Consider the following 18,779-nt stretch of genomic DNA (forward strand, 5'->3'; position numbering starts at 1 on the left):
CTTGGCCCTTCCTATCTGTCTGTCATCCCCACGACCTACCGCCCCCTTCACCAGCCAATGTCGGGTTCTCGCTGTTGACAACCACTGCACAGCCAATTCACCTTCCAGAGAAAATGAGGCATCAAGAGAAAGAGGTTTATCCAATGAGGTTGTCTTGAGACCCTCAAACTCGAATTAACTTATTAGCTAAAAGCCTTATTCATCAAAGCTCAACTGAACAAAACCCTACAGTGATCAGAATTTTATGCTGTTCTCCACTTTCCAAAGAAGTAAACCACAGTAAAATACAGTCACCTCAGGAATTTGTTTCATTTATCCTTTATACAATTTTCAGAGATTGTCCATATTCAACACAATATCACTTACTCATTCAACAAATACGTATTGACCACCTACTATGTGCTGGCACTGTCCTAGGTACTGGGGATTTAACAATTAACAAAAAAGACCAGAAATCTCTGCCTTCATGGAGCTTATATTCTAGTGGGACGAGATGGACAATAAACACGTTAAATGAGTCTGTGTTACAGTATGTTAGAAGGTGGTATAACACAGGCTAAGGGGCAAGGGCGATGGTTGGGGGTGGGGAGTGGAACGGGCTGCAACGTGTAAGTGCGTGAACCGAGTAGGCTTTGCTGAGAAGGAGACATTTAAACATCCTGAAGGAAGCAAAGAGGCGAGCCATGTGGATATCTGGGGAAGAGCATTCCAGGCAGAAGGAACAACCTTGCAAAGGTCCTTAAGGCACGAGGTGCCTGCTAAGATCAGAAAAGAGCCAGGAGGCCAGCGTGGCTGGCACAGAGGGAGCAGACAAGGGAGAGAGTCAGTGAGAGGACAGCAGGGCCACATCCCCCATTCTCTCCTTGGTCCTCATCCTACTCCTGTCCCTGTCGCATAGGATACCGCTGCCTTTGCCCCTTCCTTTGTACTTGCCCCTTTCCTGGCTTTTCAGACCCAGTGCCTGCTGGCCTTTCTGGGGCCCTTCTCTCCTGCCACCCCAGAAACCTGGCCCTCGGTCTCTCCTTACCTCTGCCACCCTCTCCTATCCCCCTTCCCCTTCCCTCCCTCTTTCTCTTCCTACCCCACCCATCTCTCTGTCTCTTTCCCTTCCCCCTCCTCTCTCAATCTCTCTCTCCCATTTCTCTCTATTTCTCCTCATCATTCCCCTGCCCCCTATTATTCTCCCAGATTTCGCTGTCTTCCCCTCTCCTCTGCTTCTCTTCTCTCTCCTCCCCTGCCATGGTCCCCTCTCCTCCAATGTTCTTCCCGTTCCCACCCCTCCTGCCCCTGTCCTTTCCCTCCTTTATCTCACCTTTCTTATTTCCCCTCAGGCTCCACTCTCTCCTCCCTTTCCTCCTCCTTCCCTTCCTCCCTCCCCGCTGCCCCCCTCCCACTCTTAGTCCTCGGGCCTCAGCCTTCAGTCTCCCTCTCTTGTCCTTCTGTCTTCCTCTGTCTCTCCTCTTCCTGTCTCTCTAGCTCAAGTCTGGCTCTCCCCAACCCCTCCGCTCCCCTCCCTCTGCCCTAAACCCCCTCCCTCTGTGTGTGTGTGTGTGTGTGTGTGTGTGTGTGTCCTGCCCCTCCTTTTCGCTTAGTTCAAGAGCTCCCACAGTTTCAACTCACCCCTTTGTGCGCTGATGACTCCCAAATCTGTATCTCTAGCCCTGACCTCTCTCCTTAGACCCAGACCAGAATTTCCAGCTGGCAGCAACTTGCTGTTAATTGGATGTCCACCGAGCCCCTCAAACTCAGTGTATCAAACCGAACTCATTATCTGTTACCATAAACCTGCTCCCCACCCCCATACCCAGCGTGTTTCCTACCTTAGGTAATAGCGCCACTATCCCCTAGCCTGGAAATTTCAGCATTCAACTCCTCCTCTCCCCCACCACCCACATGCCATCAGGAGTCAAGCCTTAATAATGCCATCTCCATCCTCTCCTTCTACCCCTCTCACCACTGCCCTGATGCAGACCCTCATCATCTCTCGACCAGAATATTACACTAGCCTCTTAACTGGTCCCTCTGCCTCCAATCTCTTAATTCTACAATCAATTCATCTTCTAAAGAACCAGTTCGATCACGTCACCCCCTCCCTCCTCCAAAGCTTTCAATAGCTTTCCTCTGTCTTCAGAATCAAGCCCACATTTCTTAGCACAGCATTCAGGGCCTTCCACAACCTGGTCTCAAACCTCCTGTCTAGCCTCCTCTTCAGCCACATCCTATTTCCCTGCAACCTTGCCACCCCAACTCCTGACCCTTCCCTGAAGTGGCCTCTCTTGTGTCCCCTCTTCCTTTCTGTCCTCTCTCAAAGCCTAGCTTAAATATCATCATGTCATCTCCCCAGCCCCAGCCCCTGGTCGGTTAACTCCTCCCTCTCTGGTTCTCCTCAAACATTTCATTCCCACCCCTACCACAGCACAGATTCTTAGTCCCTCTGCTGTGTGGTTAGTTGGGGATGTGGCACATCTGTCTTGCCCCCACCCCCAGACAATCAGCTACTTACGGTAAGAAATACTGTCTTTTCTGTCTCTGGTTCTTCTGCGATATCTTACGTATAGTAAGTACTCAGTATATACGTGTTATATGGAAGTGAAACCTGGATGAGAATTGAGGTGGTGACCCTGAGAAATTACATGAAGCAAAAGAAACCTCCCTAAAAAGTATTCACCATGCTTACTGTTTAAAAAAAAAATGTATTTCAATGAAAACGCTATGCACTATCTATAGCACACCCTTCCAAGCTGCCTGATTCTAGCCCAGTTCATTGTCTTTGAGTTATTTTGCACCTTTGTAAATTGCAGGTAACTGATGGATATGCAAACTCTGTCTTGTCCCATGCAGTTTGGATTGACTTTCCTCCCCACTGTGGAAAAACCAGTTTTGCCTCCATTTGCAATTCAATTCCTTTACTCCATATAAATTTGTGCTTTTTGGACTTTTTCTTTGAACCGGCTATAACATCTGTCTGGTTCTCTTGCTGATTAACGAGTAAAATAAAATCTTTAATACGTGTTCATTTTTATATCTGTAAGAGACTCATGATTTTATCTTTTTCTGAAAGTTATCTTTAACATTCCTAAAACAGTTATGTGGGCTCACACATAATTTTAGAGAGATTTCCACAAGGGGTAAGACAAATGGGTTGACTGTCTGCGTCACATCAGGTCACCGGGATCCCACTCCCTAAACATCCCGGTTGATCAAGTTTTGACTGTTTCTTAGAGTATCTTGGAATATCCCAGTTTAGGAAACAACAGCTCAGCCTGTTGGCTGACCAGCCTGGGACAGAAATCAGAGGGGGGAATCCTGGCATTTGCAAACAGAATAATGTATAAAACATCATTACCTAGATAAGGGAGTTTTTAGACCCCCCAAATCCCCAAATAACAATAATAACAACAAGAAAAGCAAGTAAAAACCAAAATAATTACCATACAATGTGCATTTTATGACCACCTAGAGAGCAAACCTGACCCTAGGCAGCCCCACTTTCACAAGATCCTGAAGATAGAGCATCTGCTTAAATCTCAACCTCCCACTCTTCCACTATGATTTTGTCAGACCAACACCTCTTCTTACGTGAAGTCCTCTGCTGCTAATTAATAGTAGCCTTTGCGGAGGCAGGGAGGGGAGGAGAGGGGTAGAAAGCACAGTCAGGAGAGCACAGAGCTAAGTGGTCTACACAAGAAGCAAAGATGGGTTCTCCCAAGCCAGAGAGTAGGCAAAGGGAACTTCTAAAGAGGCACTGGTGGCGTCAATGCCCACATAGGGCAGGAGGAGTCAAGGACAATGCACACCAACATTTCCCAAGAGTCAGAATCACCGAGGTGCTGGTTCAAAATACAGATTCATAGGTCCCAGCCCTGGAGATTCTAATCCAGTAGGCCCAGGGTTTTGTTTTGTTATTATCATATCCAATCAAATTAATAACCACTCAGCTGTACACTACGCCTCAGGAGAGGTGAGCAGAAAGGAAAAATCCTACAGACACGCCACACTTGGTAGGTTTCACTGGTGTACACACTTGGGGCCCAGCTTGCTTTTGCTCGTAGTGCCTGCACGCATGTGTGGTGTACAACTCTCCATCTCTCTCTCACTCCCTCTCTGATGGGAACCATCACATCAAAGGCAAAAGGCGAAGTTCCTAAAAGGAACTTGGAAGAAACCTGGTAATCTCAAGTGACCCAGGAAGCACAGGGATACGAAATACCGCAAAGGATTTTCCCAGATGTCACAACCATGTAATTGCTAAGAAATGAACAGCTGCACGGCCCCAGAATCGAATGCTGGTCACTGCCTGGAAGGCAGCAGGACCACTGTGAGCTGTCCCCACTTTGGGGGGAAAAACTCAAAAGACACATCCAACTCGTGGTGAGAACAAAGGAGAACACATGCTCCACCAATCCAAAGTGATAAGTGTGGCTGAAAATATAAAGAAAGAAAACTTTTTGATTTAGAAGGCACATGTACACATAAGTAGAAGGACTGACCAAGACACAAGGGAATGAATCCAAGAAGCGGGCGGCAAGAAGCAGGTAGCCAGGCACAATCACCGCCCTATGAAACGGGGGAGACCAAAGAGAAATGGACTAATAGGAGAGCAATAACCTTAAAATGGTGAAAAGCGTCACTAAGCTGAGGGCGAGCAGGTAGCAGACGAAAAACCATGATGAGGTAGAACTCTTTCCCCAAAAAATCCAAACGGAAAAAAAAAAAATGCTCGAAGACAAGTGCAGGTGTGAAAGGCATAAAAGAGAAGCCCATAGCATATAACAACCAAAAAAGAAAAAAATGAAATAGGGGAACCTGAAATATTTCACCATAGTGGGCCAAACTGAAACACTGGGGGGAAGCACTGAAGACAGACATTTTAGAAAAGTTTAGAGAGAATATGTTCTCAAAAGGGGAAGAACATCGAATTGTAGCCCAAGTTAGGGTTGAGAGAGCTGGTAGTAAGGGACAGTCAGCACTAAAATCTCAAAGGAGATTGTACAGATTGGGTAGACTTTTTTGGTTCTGTTTTGAAAGGAAGATGCCCAAACAAGCAGATTTCACAACAACGACAAGCAAAAGCATGTGAGGAAGAGGAGGGCATGACAGGAGGTAACAGAGCATCTATCTGACTTTTTTTTTTTTTTTTACGAAAGTAGACATTGTTAAAAACTTTTAGTTTTTACCCTTGAAAATGACCAGACAGGGGATTTCCCTGGTGTCACGGTGGCTGAGAATCCGCCTGCCACGCAGTGGTTGAGAATCCACCTGCCAGTGCAGGGGACATGGGTTCGATCCCTGGTCTGGGAAGATCCCGCATGCCGCGGAGCAGCTAAGCCCATGGGCCACAACTACTGAGCCTCCGCTCTAGAGCCCATGAGCCACAACTATTAAGCCCGCGTGCCGCAACTACTGAAGCCCACACACCTAGAGCCTGTGCTCCGCAACAAGAGAAGCCACCACAATGAGAAGCCCGTGAACCGCAACGAACAGGAGCCCCCACTCGCCGCAACCAAAGAAAAGCCCACGCGCAGCAACGAAGACCCAATGCAGCCAGAAACGATAAATAAATAAAATAAAATTAATAAATTTATTTTAAAAAAAAAGAATCCACCTGCCAATGCAGGGGACACAGGTTCGATCCCTGGCCTGGGAAGATCCCACATTCCGTGGAGCAACTAAGCCCGTGCGCAACAACTACTGAGCCTGCACTCCAGAGTCCGTGAGCCACAACTACGAAGCCCGCGTGCCTAGAGCCCGTGCTCGCAACAAGAGAAGCCACCTCAATGAGAAGCCCGCGCACTGCAACAGAGTGGCCCCCGCTCGCCGTGGGGCTAGAGAAAGCTCACATGCAGGAACGAAGACCCAATGCAGCCAAAAATAAATAAATAAATTTATTAAAAAATAAAAGGAAAGAAAAGAAAATGACCAGACAGGGTGTTTGTTAGTCTAGTGGACCAGTTCCCCAGAATCACGTAGCTCCTTTTGTGGCCAAAGACCCCTTACGCGCAGAACAACTGGTGCTGGCAACGCATGGGATACAACTAGGACCCCTACACATAGCATGAAACCTGCCCATTTACTCCAGCTTGGACTCTGCCACCCAGACAGTAAATTAGAAACTCAAGATTAAGAAGGCCTCAGTTAAACTAAATCTGGTAGTACTCCCCCAGGACTCTTTTGGTTCACACTGTCTTGTGACCTGGAAGCAATTATGACTCTAAAAAAATGAAAGAGCCGGAAAATATTCCTCTTGAAGCCTGGCCCTGAATCTGTCCTCAAGAGGATAGGCGTGGCCAGTAGACAGTTAAAGAAGGAGGGCTGGGTCAGTGATGACTAATAAGTAAAGAAAACCAACTTTGGGACCTACTGCTCCAAGAGAAGTCCAGAGCCCTGGGGAAAGCTCCCGTAAGACAGAGGTATTCGCATTCTGATTTCACAGAAGCAAAGGAAAGGCCACCCTACTACCCCACTTTGGGAGAAGCAGCATCTAAGACACCCCCAAGGAGATCCAAGTGATCACTGGCATTGAGATCCTAGGGAACATGAAAAGGCCACGGCTTCCACCCAGTCACTGGAGTGCCTTTAGAGAGATGTCAAAATGTCTCAAAATCATTGTTTTCAATAGGAAAGTTTACACATACCCAACAAGGATAACTTTACCTGACTTTAGATATAGAACCCTCACCACAGGTCTTACCCTCCTTGTCCCTCTGCCTTCTTCCACGTGTAGGACTAGCATTCCTATTTTTCCTACTTAATTACATATCCGAAACCTCACCCCCCAATGAGGAAGTTCTTCCAACTTAAATTGTCTAATTTAATGATTTCCCATATAAGGATATTCTAATATTCTCCTCTGGCTCTCCCCTCAATATCAATATGCCCTCTTCTTTCCCTACCATTAACCAAATACCATTCCTTGAAACTCAAGAGTCCTGTATACATGCCCCAATCATTCTGCTTCCCTTTATGCAAAACAGGTTCCTCTACCACCATACACCACCACACACAAACATACAAACACACAAAATCAACTGAAAATAATCTGCTGGGCAATTGAAAGGAGGAAGGGGCCCTTTGCACTGTTCATCCCCACCTTCTATTCTAGCACTTCCTGGTTACCCTGAGTTTTTTATTTTTTTTCATCCAAATAGTTCCACAAGTTCTACTCCAAGGGATAAGTCTTATAAGGGACACTGCATCCTGTTCCCAGATGCATTCATTCCTGTATTTACCGAGAAGGCTAAGGAGTTGTCTGCACACGGCTCTAGCAAAGACACCTTCACAGACTCCATGGGTACCTCCATGTTTGAAAACCCTGCCTTATAAACATTTATGAGACTTGGATACAAAGGAATGTTAACTATCTGCTAAACGCATGAGAGCTTATTCATTCAAATGAATAAATGTCGTTACCTCCAAAGTAGTCACTTTGGGAAGCTAGACATTCATCTCAAAGCAGTGACCAAGGCTTGTGATCTCTTTGGAGCTCTCCCGGTGAGCATTACCATCCAAACCTTTCTCAAGCCAACTCACAGCCTTTTCAGTCTCCTCACAAGCGCTGAATCCATCCAGAGTCATTTTGATGTTTTAAAACTGCCAACACCCATTCAGAATCATCTAATCACAAAACTGGCAATACCCTTGAAGAATGATATAAAGTTTACCGGCGGTAACCGTGGGTTTCACATCCGCGGTTGGCTGAATCGGGGATGCAAACCTCGCGCGCGAATGCGGAAGGCCGACTGTGTTCCTTCTACTCCGCTATTTTTTGTCAGGGACTTGAGCGTCCACGGATTTTCGTATCCATTTTGATATCCACGGGGGTTCCTGTAACCAATACCCCGCAGATACCAAGGGACGGCTGTACGATAGTACCCAAAGCCTAAACTGTGGGGGGGGCAAAACTTGGAGGGCATTTTCAGCCCCCACTTCTCAACCATCTGAGACATCTCACTATATGCAGTTACTATGTCATCTGCAAAAATTGAGAATAACACAAAAGCACTTGAACAGACCAAAGGTAATCGATTTCAGCAGTTTAGTAGGCAAAAACAAAAGTTTTAATCTCTCATGTATATTTTCATACCACCAGATCATTTTAGCTTTTCCACCCACTGCCAAGATACTTTTTTCCTATTATTCAAATAGTACTCACTTCCATTTCCTGCTGCAAGGAAATTATTTTACTCCATCTAAGGAAAATACCTCATCATAGCTTTAAACTGGACCTAGGCTCTAGGAACAAGATTTTGTGCAACTTCTAGATGTCACAGATATCTAGAAAACCTAAACATCATGAAATTAATCAGTCCTTTTCCAAATGCAAAGCCACCTCAAAATGTCACCCTAAGTAACTAGGGTCATCCTTTGAACACTTCTCATTTCTACTAGATCAAAAAAATGAGTTGGCTTTCCTCAATTTGGTCTTCAGCAGGACCATGTGAATATTTGGTGTGTCTTTCACACTCCAAAGTTGAATCATTGTAATCTGAGACTTCAATCCCTTTTGTGATGCTTCTGTGTCCTCCCTGCCATAAACTGTGACAGTGGCTCTCAGGTCCTCCATTTCAGTATACAGCATGCATGATATGGAATTTTTCACCTAAAGAGAATTCCTCCTCACCAAACTTTGGCCCTTTTTTTTTTTTTTTTTTTTTTTGCGGTACGCGGGCCTCTCACTGTTGTGGCCTCTCCCGTTGCGGAGCACAGGCTCCGGACACGCAGGCTCAGCGGCCATGGCTCACTGGCCCAGCCACTACGCGGCATGTGGGATCTTCCCGGACCGGGGCACGACCCCGTGTCCCCTGCAACGGCAGGCGGACTCTCAACCACTGCGCCACCAGGGAAGCCCTGGCCTTTTAAAAAAAAAACTCTCCTGGACCTCTTACATAAATACTTGGAGAGGCCATTATCAGCCTATTTTTTTTCTGTTCTCTCACCCCAGAATATGGGCTTAACTCATTTTGTACATTTACTCATTCAAAGGTACACACACACACACACACACACACACACACACACACACACACACACACAAATTAGCTCACAGAATTTCAAACTCTCAACATTGGCTCAACCTGCTACCAGTCTATAGGTTTCTCAAGGCCAGAAAAAATATTTTCTACTTCTTTTAATAGTTCCTCCCAATAGTGTCTAGCATGACACAAAGTACACAATATGCGCTAGATAATTATTTGCTAAACTACAGGGAAAAACTAAAATTCCCTCTACCCAATACAGAAACCAAGAACAACCCCAAGTAAAAAGCATTGTGTCGGGCTTCCCTGGTGGCGCAGTGTTTAAGAATCCACCTGCCAGTGCAGGGGACACGGATTCAAGCCCTGGTCTGGGAAGATCCCACATGCCATGGAGCAACTAAGCCCGTGCGCCGCAACTACTGAGGCTGTACTCTAGAGCCTGCAAGCCACAACTACTGAGCACCCGCACCTAGGGCCTGTGCTCCACAACGAGAAGCCACCACAATGAGAAGCCCGTGCACTGCAAGGAAGAGTAGCCCCTGCTCGCCGCAACTAGAGAAAGCCCGTGTGCAGCAATGAAGACCCAACGCAACCAAAAATAAATAATTAGTTAACTTTTAAAAAAAGGCATTGGGTCTTTGAATTCCTTTTACTTCCCATGATCTCTCATAAACTTTCTTTCTTCTCCTTACTTCCATGATAAAGAAACCACAGAAATAAAATAAAATTGGGCTGGGGCAAAACAATAAAGTCAACTTCCAATTATCTGTAGCTTAGCCGCAGCTAATTTTTAAACCCAGCCGACTTATGGACTGCCTTCTGCCACTTATAGTAGATGTGTGCTCAGGGAACAACTCACTTTAATATTTGCCTAAGCATAATATAAATAGGAAGGTAGATCTGCTGGGGAGGGGGACAGGTAGAGAATAATAATGCATTTCTGAAGTCAAACAGAAATTATTAATTTGTTCACTGATCTAGTTTTAAATTGGCCTGGTATCACACTCTCCCTATATTGGCATAGCTGATTGTTGGCATCAAAGTTCACTTTGGCTGCAGAGAGGGACTATATTTTACAGCCCATCGTTTTTCTCTGCCCAAAAGTTTGGTTTGGGGATACCCGAGCTATTTGAGGCGTTAATCTCTCTCATCCAATCACTGATGAACATCCTTGTCATAGAGGCATACCAGACCTGGGCTCTATCTACCAGCTCTTGTAGAACTTCCAGATGTCAGAGACAGCTGGAAAGCCCAACCAGTCATAATTAAACACAGCAGCCCTTTTCAGAAAGCAATGGCTTTTTAAAATGTCACCCTGGTAAACTACGTTTGGGTCATTTCTAAAGGACGGACCAAAATGTGCCCTGAAGTTTTGACTGGATATACACCCTTCAGTTCCTGTTCTGAAATACTAAGCACGGTTACAGCACAGCTGTTAAAGAAGCTGCCACTTCCACCTCAAAGGTGGATGCAATAATGCAGTGATGAGCCAAGCTCTTTCTTCCTACCACGTCGTAAATGCTAAATATGTACTAATACAACAGGAATATGGAGAAAGAGCACAGAGAAACAAGATATAAGGGGAGCACTCAGGAGCTATTGATAGTTTTCTTTCTGCCACCATGTTTACCATAGTGTAATATAAAAAGGTAATGTCATAGGACACAGTTGAATAAGAAAAACTAGATTATACTATAATAATAGATGCCATTTATTGGGCACCTGCTATGGACCTGGCACTATAGATGCATCATCTTGTGTAATCCTCACAGCCCTGTGAGACTGGGATTATCATCTCCATTTTATAGATGAGAAAACTGAGGCTCAAGAAAGTTCCACACGACTAGGAAGTAGAAGAATGAGGACTGCAACCGAGGGCTGTTATGTCTCCAAAGGCCTCCAGATAATTCTGATGCAGGCTAAAGTCTGAGAACCACTGGACCACACTACCCCGTGCGTGGTACCACCAAGTCACGCTGAGTAAAGCCTTGTCATAGTAAGACACCTAATCACCTCTCAGGTCTAGGTATAGAGTGCCTCCCCTCACTCCGGGGCTCAGAGCCACATGTAGTGCACTTCTCTATAGAACTTGGAAAAATGAAAACCTGCTTGCTCTCCTTGTCCCCGGACACCAGCATTATAACAAAACTCGACTGTACCCTTAAATGGCACTAACACTAAGATTTCTAGGCATACCTTAGCAATGAGGTAACCAAATTTTGTTTCTTAGCAGACAGTCAAAGAAGCCTAAAACACAAAACTTTGCCTGCCCCTCAGTACTCTCGATTCTTCACGGATACTTAGCTTAAGGTCTTCTTAAAATCCAAATGAAGATGTATCCTGCGTCACATACTCTCATGAATAAGCTAAAAATTACCCCGTTTTACAAATAATAAATCATCTCTCTTCAAATTCATCACAATCCATTGGGCAGGGAGAATATGACCTTGACATGCAGCCTGCAGCCACTTTTTAAACAATGATTCACTTTTTAATGTTTTATGGGGAAAGGGTGGCTTCTGCTTTAAAAAAAAAAAAAAAAAAAAAAGAGGGAACCAGAACAGCATATTGGAATGATGGGGATAGAAAAAGAGTTAAATTTTACTCTTGACCAGAATTCAACTTTAGTTCACCAAAGAAAGTTTTCATCATAAAAGAGTGCTTTTAAGTTATGAACAGTAGGAAAGCATATGATTTAGAAGGAGAACAGTTTCTACGTTATTTTAAGGATGACCATTCAAAAACTGGCGTTAATAAAGCCTAGTTTGTATGTGAAATTATATAAAATACTGTATAGCATCCTAGTGGCCGAAAGGTAGATTACTTCTTATTACCTCCCTCTTTGGCCGGTCAGATGCTAAACCTTCTGGCAAGCAGAGACTCACACCCAACTGGAACTCCAGCATTAAGAAATTTCCTTTCTTTTGGAAAACTCAAAGGTCTAGGGCCTTCCTTCCTCCCTCATGTAATCATCAGTGGCTTCTCCTTTTCCCTGTCTATTTTATCCCAACAATTTCCACTTTCCCCAGTGCTCTCTCCTTTCCACTCTAGTGTTCACTTTCCCACCCAACTCAACCATGAACTCCTCCTCTCTCAATCCCAGATGCTGGTTGACACTGGAAAACAGCTCTCTACCCTCTGAAGCCATTCTAGTCCATCTCAAACTTAGCTCAGCCTAGAAGCAATGAACCACTCCAGCTGTCCAACCCCTGATTAGCGCCTCTCCTCTATGCCCCCACCCCACCCTCCAATTCTGGCCCAAGGCTCTCAGGCCACTGTTCTTTATCCTGTTTCTTTCTGGAATTTCCATCATCCATCTCCATATATCTAGGATTCCTCCCACTTGCAGACTGGAAAAACTGGTGTATTCCCACTTTCTCCTTCTTTCAAGGCCATTCTATTTAGGACGGTTAATTCCTTCCCCCATTCAATATCCTTACTTTAGTCTAGATTTTCTAATTAATGCTTAGACTTATAAGCCCTGGATCCCAGCTAACTTCTGCTTCCTGGGCCCTCCCAGGGCAGCAGCTATCAAAGGCAAGTTTTTACCTTCCCCACACCAGCTCCCAATGACATCTGAATAAACACCTTCCTTCTTTGGCTTGTTATCCCACCCTCTTTCTCTATTCTGCATTTTTCAGCCTGTACAGTATCCCTAAACTCCCTATTTCCTTATGTGTAAATATATTTCTATTTCTTTCTACATATCAGTTTCTCTGTAGCCCTATTTTTACCCAAGATCATCCTTCTCTCTTGCCCAAACCTTACTGATTCTAGCATGGAAGTGTAAAGAGCCTTAAAGATTCTTCAAACTTTACTTTGGAAAACATTATCCTGGAGATTTCAAGGTTCCACTTTTTCCTACTTAGCCCTAACATGGAACCAGTGTGATCACCTTTCTTCCCTCTTCACTGTCCAACCAACCCACTTCTGACTTCTCTTTCTGCCTTCCTTCTTTCTAGTATTCAAGTCCTTTTCTCCCATAATTCTGTTCCCCTAAAAGAATACCCTCTAAAACCCATAATCCAGACTCATCATGTTGAGATCCTCTGCCCCCTGTACTAACCTTTTTTTTCCTATGTAGTGAATTGTAGCATGAGTAAAGCAAAGAGACATCTGGAGGAACCCCCTTTGCTTCCCAAGAAAGTTTACATCACTGAGAAAGAAAGGGATCCTCCTTGCCTCCCTATCCTCTCCTGGTAAATCAAAACAACCAACTCTACAAGTGCCCTTGGTACAGCCACCATTGCTTGTGGAAATCCCCTCCCCCTCCACTCTGCCCAATCCAGACTCCAACTGCAGAGTTTCCCAAGGACTTAGCTTTCCTCTGCCCTGTCCCAACAATTTGCCATCTCTTCCTTGTGGCCTCAAGAACTAGTCCTCCTTAACCGAGACGTCAGAGTCCTCTCCCCTTCCTTCATCAGCAACTTCTCAGGGCCATAACAAAAAGAAACCTACCTACCTTTGCTGCAAAGCTAGCAACGGGGTCAACCCTCGTAACATCAATTTGAGTAAGGCTCTGTGCCCCATGGCCTGTGCCTCTTGTCCCCTACATCCACCCCAAGAGCAGCTGCCTCAGTTGCCATATCAAAAGATGAGACTGCCTAGCAATATCCACATAGCTTGGTCAGATGGCCATGTCCCTCCTCAACTCCATCAGCCTTCAGATTCTCTTAACTTGCATCACCAAGCCTCCTGCTCCTCCTAGCTCCCCCAGTCTTTCCTACTAACTTTGCTTCTCCATCAAAATTTTACAGGTTCCTGCCTCTGCATTTTGCTTCTATTTGGAGCCTCTGGATGATTCTTGGGATTAGGTTACCCCATTTAATCCCCCGGTGGAATCCTCCAAATTTCTTTCCTACATACTGTCCTCTTCAGTACTACGTGGTGACATCCCCATCCAATCTAAGTACCCCTAAACTCTGCTCCACTGTGCTGCCTACCATCTCTCCCCAAATAAAGCTTCCTCTCTCCCAACATTCAAGGACAGGACAGGTAAACAGAAAATTAGATGACCTTTAAAGTCCCTTCCAACCTGGTAATTTTATTATCGACCTAATCTAATCCCAACCCCGAATACATACCCCATTCATTTCCCCCGAAATGAATGTGACTTTGAGAAATAGCCTTCTAAGTTGAAAGAACCACGAGCTAACCAGGGCAATGCAAACCTACAGTTGCACCCCCAGAAGTCTCACCAAACATTTCTGCAATTGTACTCCACCTCTGTGCCACGGGGACTGTCTCCAAACTGCCTTGAGAGTATTCCGCTGCCGCAGAAGTTACAGGGTCCCCTTCCCACACTCGCATAAAGAGCCCCTAAACCGTGGGCTAGACGCGTCCTCACCAAGGTACGCCTGTCCTTACTGTCTACTCTAGAAGACACCAAGAATAAATAAGTATCACCGCATCGACAGCTTCGTACAGCCAACACTGAAAATTTTCAAAACAATAAAACAAAACCAGAGTGCTTCCACTGGGGGGGGGCGGAATAGAAGGGCACCCCCACCGGCCTCCCAGGTTTGCAGTGTGGTTCCCTCCCGCCTTTCCCCTCGACCACGTCTTTGCCTACAACAATCTCCCGCACCTCCATAACTCGAAATCCCCAGCCGAGGTGCGGCCGGCTCCTCCCAGCCTTGCCCCGGACGTCCCTCTGGCCCAGCCTCCCTCTCGGCGGGACCCCAGCAAGGAGGGCCCCCTCCATCGTCCAGCTCACCTCCCGGTCCCTTCCCGGGCCTCTGGGCACCCCCGCAGGGCTCTGTCCCGAAGCAGAACCTCGAGGAGCCAAGCCCACGAGGCCCGTCGCGGGACCCACCCCCCGCTTCCTTCTCCCAGCACCTCGTCCTCCATGCACCCGGCCCCCGGGGCTCTTCGTCGTCGTCGTCCCGGCTCGTACCGCCCCCCGTCGGGGGCTCCACCCCCCGCCTGCACCCGCCCCCAGGACGGCCCCCTCCCCACCGCGCGCCGCCGGCGCCCTCTGCCCCGGCACGGGACTCCCTTTGGCCTCCGTTCCCCACCCAGAAGCGGCGGCGGCGGCGACGGCAACGGCTGCGGCGGCCCCAGCAGGAGCAGCAGCGGCGGCGGCGGCAGCGGCAGCAGCGCCGCCCCGGCCCCGCCCCGCCGCCCGCCGGAGCCCCACGCCCCGCCCGCCCGCCCCGCCGCGGGACTGCTCCCCCCAAAGCCCACCACTAAGCCCCCCCCACCCCCAGTCCCCAGCCGCGATCCGTTCGAATCCAGCTCCGCCAGGCCTGCTGTCCGTTCCTCACGCCCCTTAGGACCCGGGGTGGGGGAGCCCTGGGGTTCGCGGCCATCCCTCTCCCTCCTTCTCCAAGGGCTGGGGGATTGCCCCCGATCCCGAAACCCGGCCCAGTAACCGGAGCCTCCCTCCTTGCAGCCCTCGGCTTCGCTCTCAGACCCCTTGCCTCCAGGCCTGGCGCGAAGCGGGTGGAGAGCTTGCACGCCGGATCTCCCCCCTGGCTTGCCGGGGCTAGTATGAATTGCCCCCGATCTCATCCTCCTTCAATTTAAGCCCCCTCCCCGCCGCGCCCGGCCCGGCGCCCCCGCCCCTAGAGCGAGGGCAGCGGAGCCAGGGCGCTCCGAAGTCATCCCCCGCCTTTTTTCCAGGGACTCGGATAATTGCCCCTGCCCCCATCATAGCACTCCCACTCCCGAACCCAGGCCCCGCCGCCACCTAGGGGTACCCCTTACCCTACGGTTCCTGCACCCCGACACCAGGGAGAAAGCAGCCCTTAAGAGCACCCGTCGCACCTCCCCTCTGAGGTTGGAGGGTATTTTCTCCTGGTCTCTTCAGGACTTCATCACGGACAGCCCCCCCCCAAAAAAAACAAGCCCTTTCTCGCCCTGCCCTGCTGGCCAGCCTCCCTTCGGATCGTCGGATCCTTGGATCAGGGGGTTGGGGCCAGGTAGTTAACAAGACCGTAGCCTCCACCTCCCTTTCCGAGGAGTGGGGTAATTCCAATGGTTCCCCCCCAGGATCAACCCGACCCCCGTTTCCATGGAGACCCCCGCCCAGCCGGGATGAAGACTCTCGGATCGTGGCGAACAAGTCTCACCTGGCTAAGGGAGAAGGGGTGAGGAGGGGGTAGGGTAGGGCAAGAATGGGGTACGAAGGTGGAAGTGGAGGGGAGCTGTCCCGAAGGGAGGGGCGAGGACAGAGCGAGCTCCAGGGAGCGCTACGTCCGGGGACACGAAGAGGACGGCGCCCCCGGGGGGCAAGCAGAGCGGCCGCGGGGCGAAGAAGGGACAGGGTTGGGGAAAGGCTTGAGGTAGAAAGGAGCGGGTGGAGGATACGAGAAAGCCGGGGAGTCAAAAGGGGTGGAGGGGTTGGAGGAGAGAAAAAAAAGACGCACCTGTTCCCGAGTCGGCTCCGCGGGGAGGCTCAGGCCGCCACCCGGACTCCCTCTTACCCCCTCTGAGCCACCACCCGCCTAATACTGCCCCGATCTGATGCCCCCTCCGCCCCTTATTGCCACCGACCTCCTTCTCCTCTCTCTCGGCGGCGGCGGCGGTCGGACTCTAGGAACTGAGAGGAAGAAGGGAGGGCTCAGCAAAGCGGAGGAGAGACAGAGCCACACACTGGCAGCAGCCGCGGCGAGCGAAAGAGTGAGGGGGAGAGCGGTGTGTGTGTGTGTGTGTGTGTCTGTGTGTGCGAGCGAAGCCTGGTGGAGTGGGTGCCGGTCGCAGGGCTCGACGGGAAGTGGAGTCCGGTCGGATTCGCGGGCGGCGCCAGCCACCGCTCCGCGGGACTACAACTCCCAGAATGCCGCCTGCCCGGGGGGAGGAATGGGGAGGAGGAGGCGAAGGGAGGGAGAGAGCAAGAGAGGGAGGGACGAAAGCAGGGAGCAAGCGGCGGCGAAGGGGGCAGAGCCAAGCAGCCCCGGTGACACTGGGAGGGGAGGGGAGGAGGAGGGGATCGCTGCGAGGACCGAGCGGATTCCGGAGAGGGAGGCAGCGGTAGCTGCAGCAAGCCGGGCAAAAAGCTAGACTCCCAGGAGAGGCGGAGGCGCTCAATTCGAGAGGCTGCAGGAGCTCCACGCCCCCCCCCCGTACGCCCCACGAAGGGGGAGGTTGAGGAAGGGAAATGATCAGTGCACCACGGCCAGGGGTTTCTCTCTTTCTTCCAACGCTCTCCACCTTATGCCCCGACCTGACTTTCTCAGGCCACTGGTGCTGGATCCAGTGTGCAAATCCGGAGACCCCAGATCTCCCCTGCCCGGCAGCACAGAGCAGACACATTCAGTCCCCTTCTCCCAGGGGCCTGAGGGAGGCTCCCCTTGCTGGCAGGGCGTGACTCCCCCCTTCATCCCGCCCCCCTCATCGCCACCCCCCATCTCCCTCCCCGGAACCCCTCCCTTGAAGCCGGGGCTCGCGTCTCCCTCCCAGCCAAGAAAGGGACTCCCTCGGGGGCGACTACCCAGCCCCCTCCCTTATACTGGGCCCTTACCCACCAGTATCCCCTTCTTAGCGTTGCCCCCCTCACCGAAGTAATAGTGGGAGCGACCCGAGTTGGACTGGTGGCTACTTTCCCTCCGAGACTAGCCGTCCTTGGCCACGCCGACCCTGTGTAGAGATAGAGAAGCACATTAATTCTCCCGTTCCCCCCCCCTCAAGTTCGGATCCCCGTGGAAATGGCTCACAAGGAAAGAGGGGTTGGTAGTGGAAGTGAGCTGGGGGTGAATCCCAATCCTCAAACCTCATCCCAGGCGTGGAAATCCAGGGATTCGTCCCCTTTCTTAAAAGCCATCAAATCGCTTGGGGGGGGCGTTAGTTGGGGGTAGATTATCTAACCCCCAATGTCCATGCTACTCGAAGCAACGCTACATGTAGGAATAAGATAGGAACTAGGCTGCCGCCGCGAGAGGAAAAGTATTACCCCCCCTGCCGTCGTCCACCCCCAAACACACAACCCTAGGAGAGTCAGATGGCCGAGCAAGGGGCGGGGGGAGGCGGTGGGAGTGCTGGAGAGTGAAAGGGTTGCGGCGGGGAGGGTCCGCGGCCCCCTGAGAGCAGAATCCAGATGCTAAAGAGGTGGGTGGGGGGGGTGCGGCATAATTGCAGACAGTGTCTCTCCTAGCTTTTCCCGGAATCGCCACCGAACACCGTCTAACACTCGTAGTTGCTTACCAGTCAATCCCCTAGCCCCATTTGTGCGCTTGAGGCTGCCGGAGCCCGGGAAGCCCGGGCACAAACTCCGCGGAAGCTGGCCTTCGCCGCCGCCGCGCTGCCGCGGGCCTCCCTCTCTCCGCTGGCGGCCCCGCCGATCTACCTTCGCCCCCGGCCGAGGCCAGACCCCGCTCGCAACTCCACGCCCCTACTCCACCCCCGGCTCCCCCTCCCCTCGCCCTCTCCCCGCTGGTCCGGCCCAGCCCCTAGCGCCGCGCCGCCCCGCCCTACTGCTCGGTCCCGAGCCCAGCAAGTGCCCCGAACTCGCCCCCCGCCCCCACGCCCAGGCCAGTCCGGCCGGGCCTGGTTTCCCCCTCCCGCCGCGCCCCGCCCCCGAATCCACGTCCTACTTCGCCACCCAACTCGGCCCGATCCGGGTTCGGCCCGCGCCCAGGCCATCGGAGTCCCCGGTTCGGTCCGGTGTACGGCCACCCACCCCGCCCTTGCCTGGGTGCCGGCCTGGCCCGCTGCCTGCGCCCGCCGAGCCGACTCAGGCGCGCGGTCCTGGTCCCGGTCCCGGTGCCGGCCTCGGTCCCGGCGGCGTTGCCGCGTCTCGCCACGAGGGCTGGGTCCACGCAAGATCCGAACCCGCGCGGGGTGGGGGCCGAGGAAAGCAAGTTT

The 18,779-nt window shown here is 50.4% G+C and overlaps 1 protein-coding gene across 2 annotated transcripts in view; it reads right to left on the minus strand.

The window, feature by feature from the left end:
• The window catches only part of BCORL1 (BCL6 corepressor like 1), a 59,240-nt gene extending 40,994 nt beyond the window's left edge, over nt 1-18,246 (minus strand). The window contains exons 1-2 of one of the 2 annotated variants that reach the window (XM_060138357.1): nt 18,120-18,246; nt 17,476-17,555 (exon numbers count right to left, since the gene is read on the minus strand). The gene's annotated coding sequence lies outside the window, so the exon portion shown is untranslated. Of the gene's footprint in view, nt 1-16,472; nt 16,538-17,475; nt 17,556-18,119 lie in introns of those variants that run through there. The other variant, XM_060138358.1, reaches the window with a different exon arrangement.
• Nucleotides 18,247-18,779: the final 533 nt, after the last annotated feature.

The sequence above is a fragment of the Lagenorhynchus albirostris genome, chromosome X, assembly GCF_949774975.1.
Source record: "Lagenorhynchus albirostris chromosome X, mLagAlb1.1, whole genome shotgun sequence".
Taxonomy (NCBI): Eukaryota; Metazoa; Chordata; class Mammalia; order Artiodactyla; family Delphinidae; genus Lagenorhynchus; species Lagenorhynchus albirostris.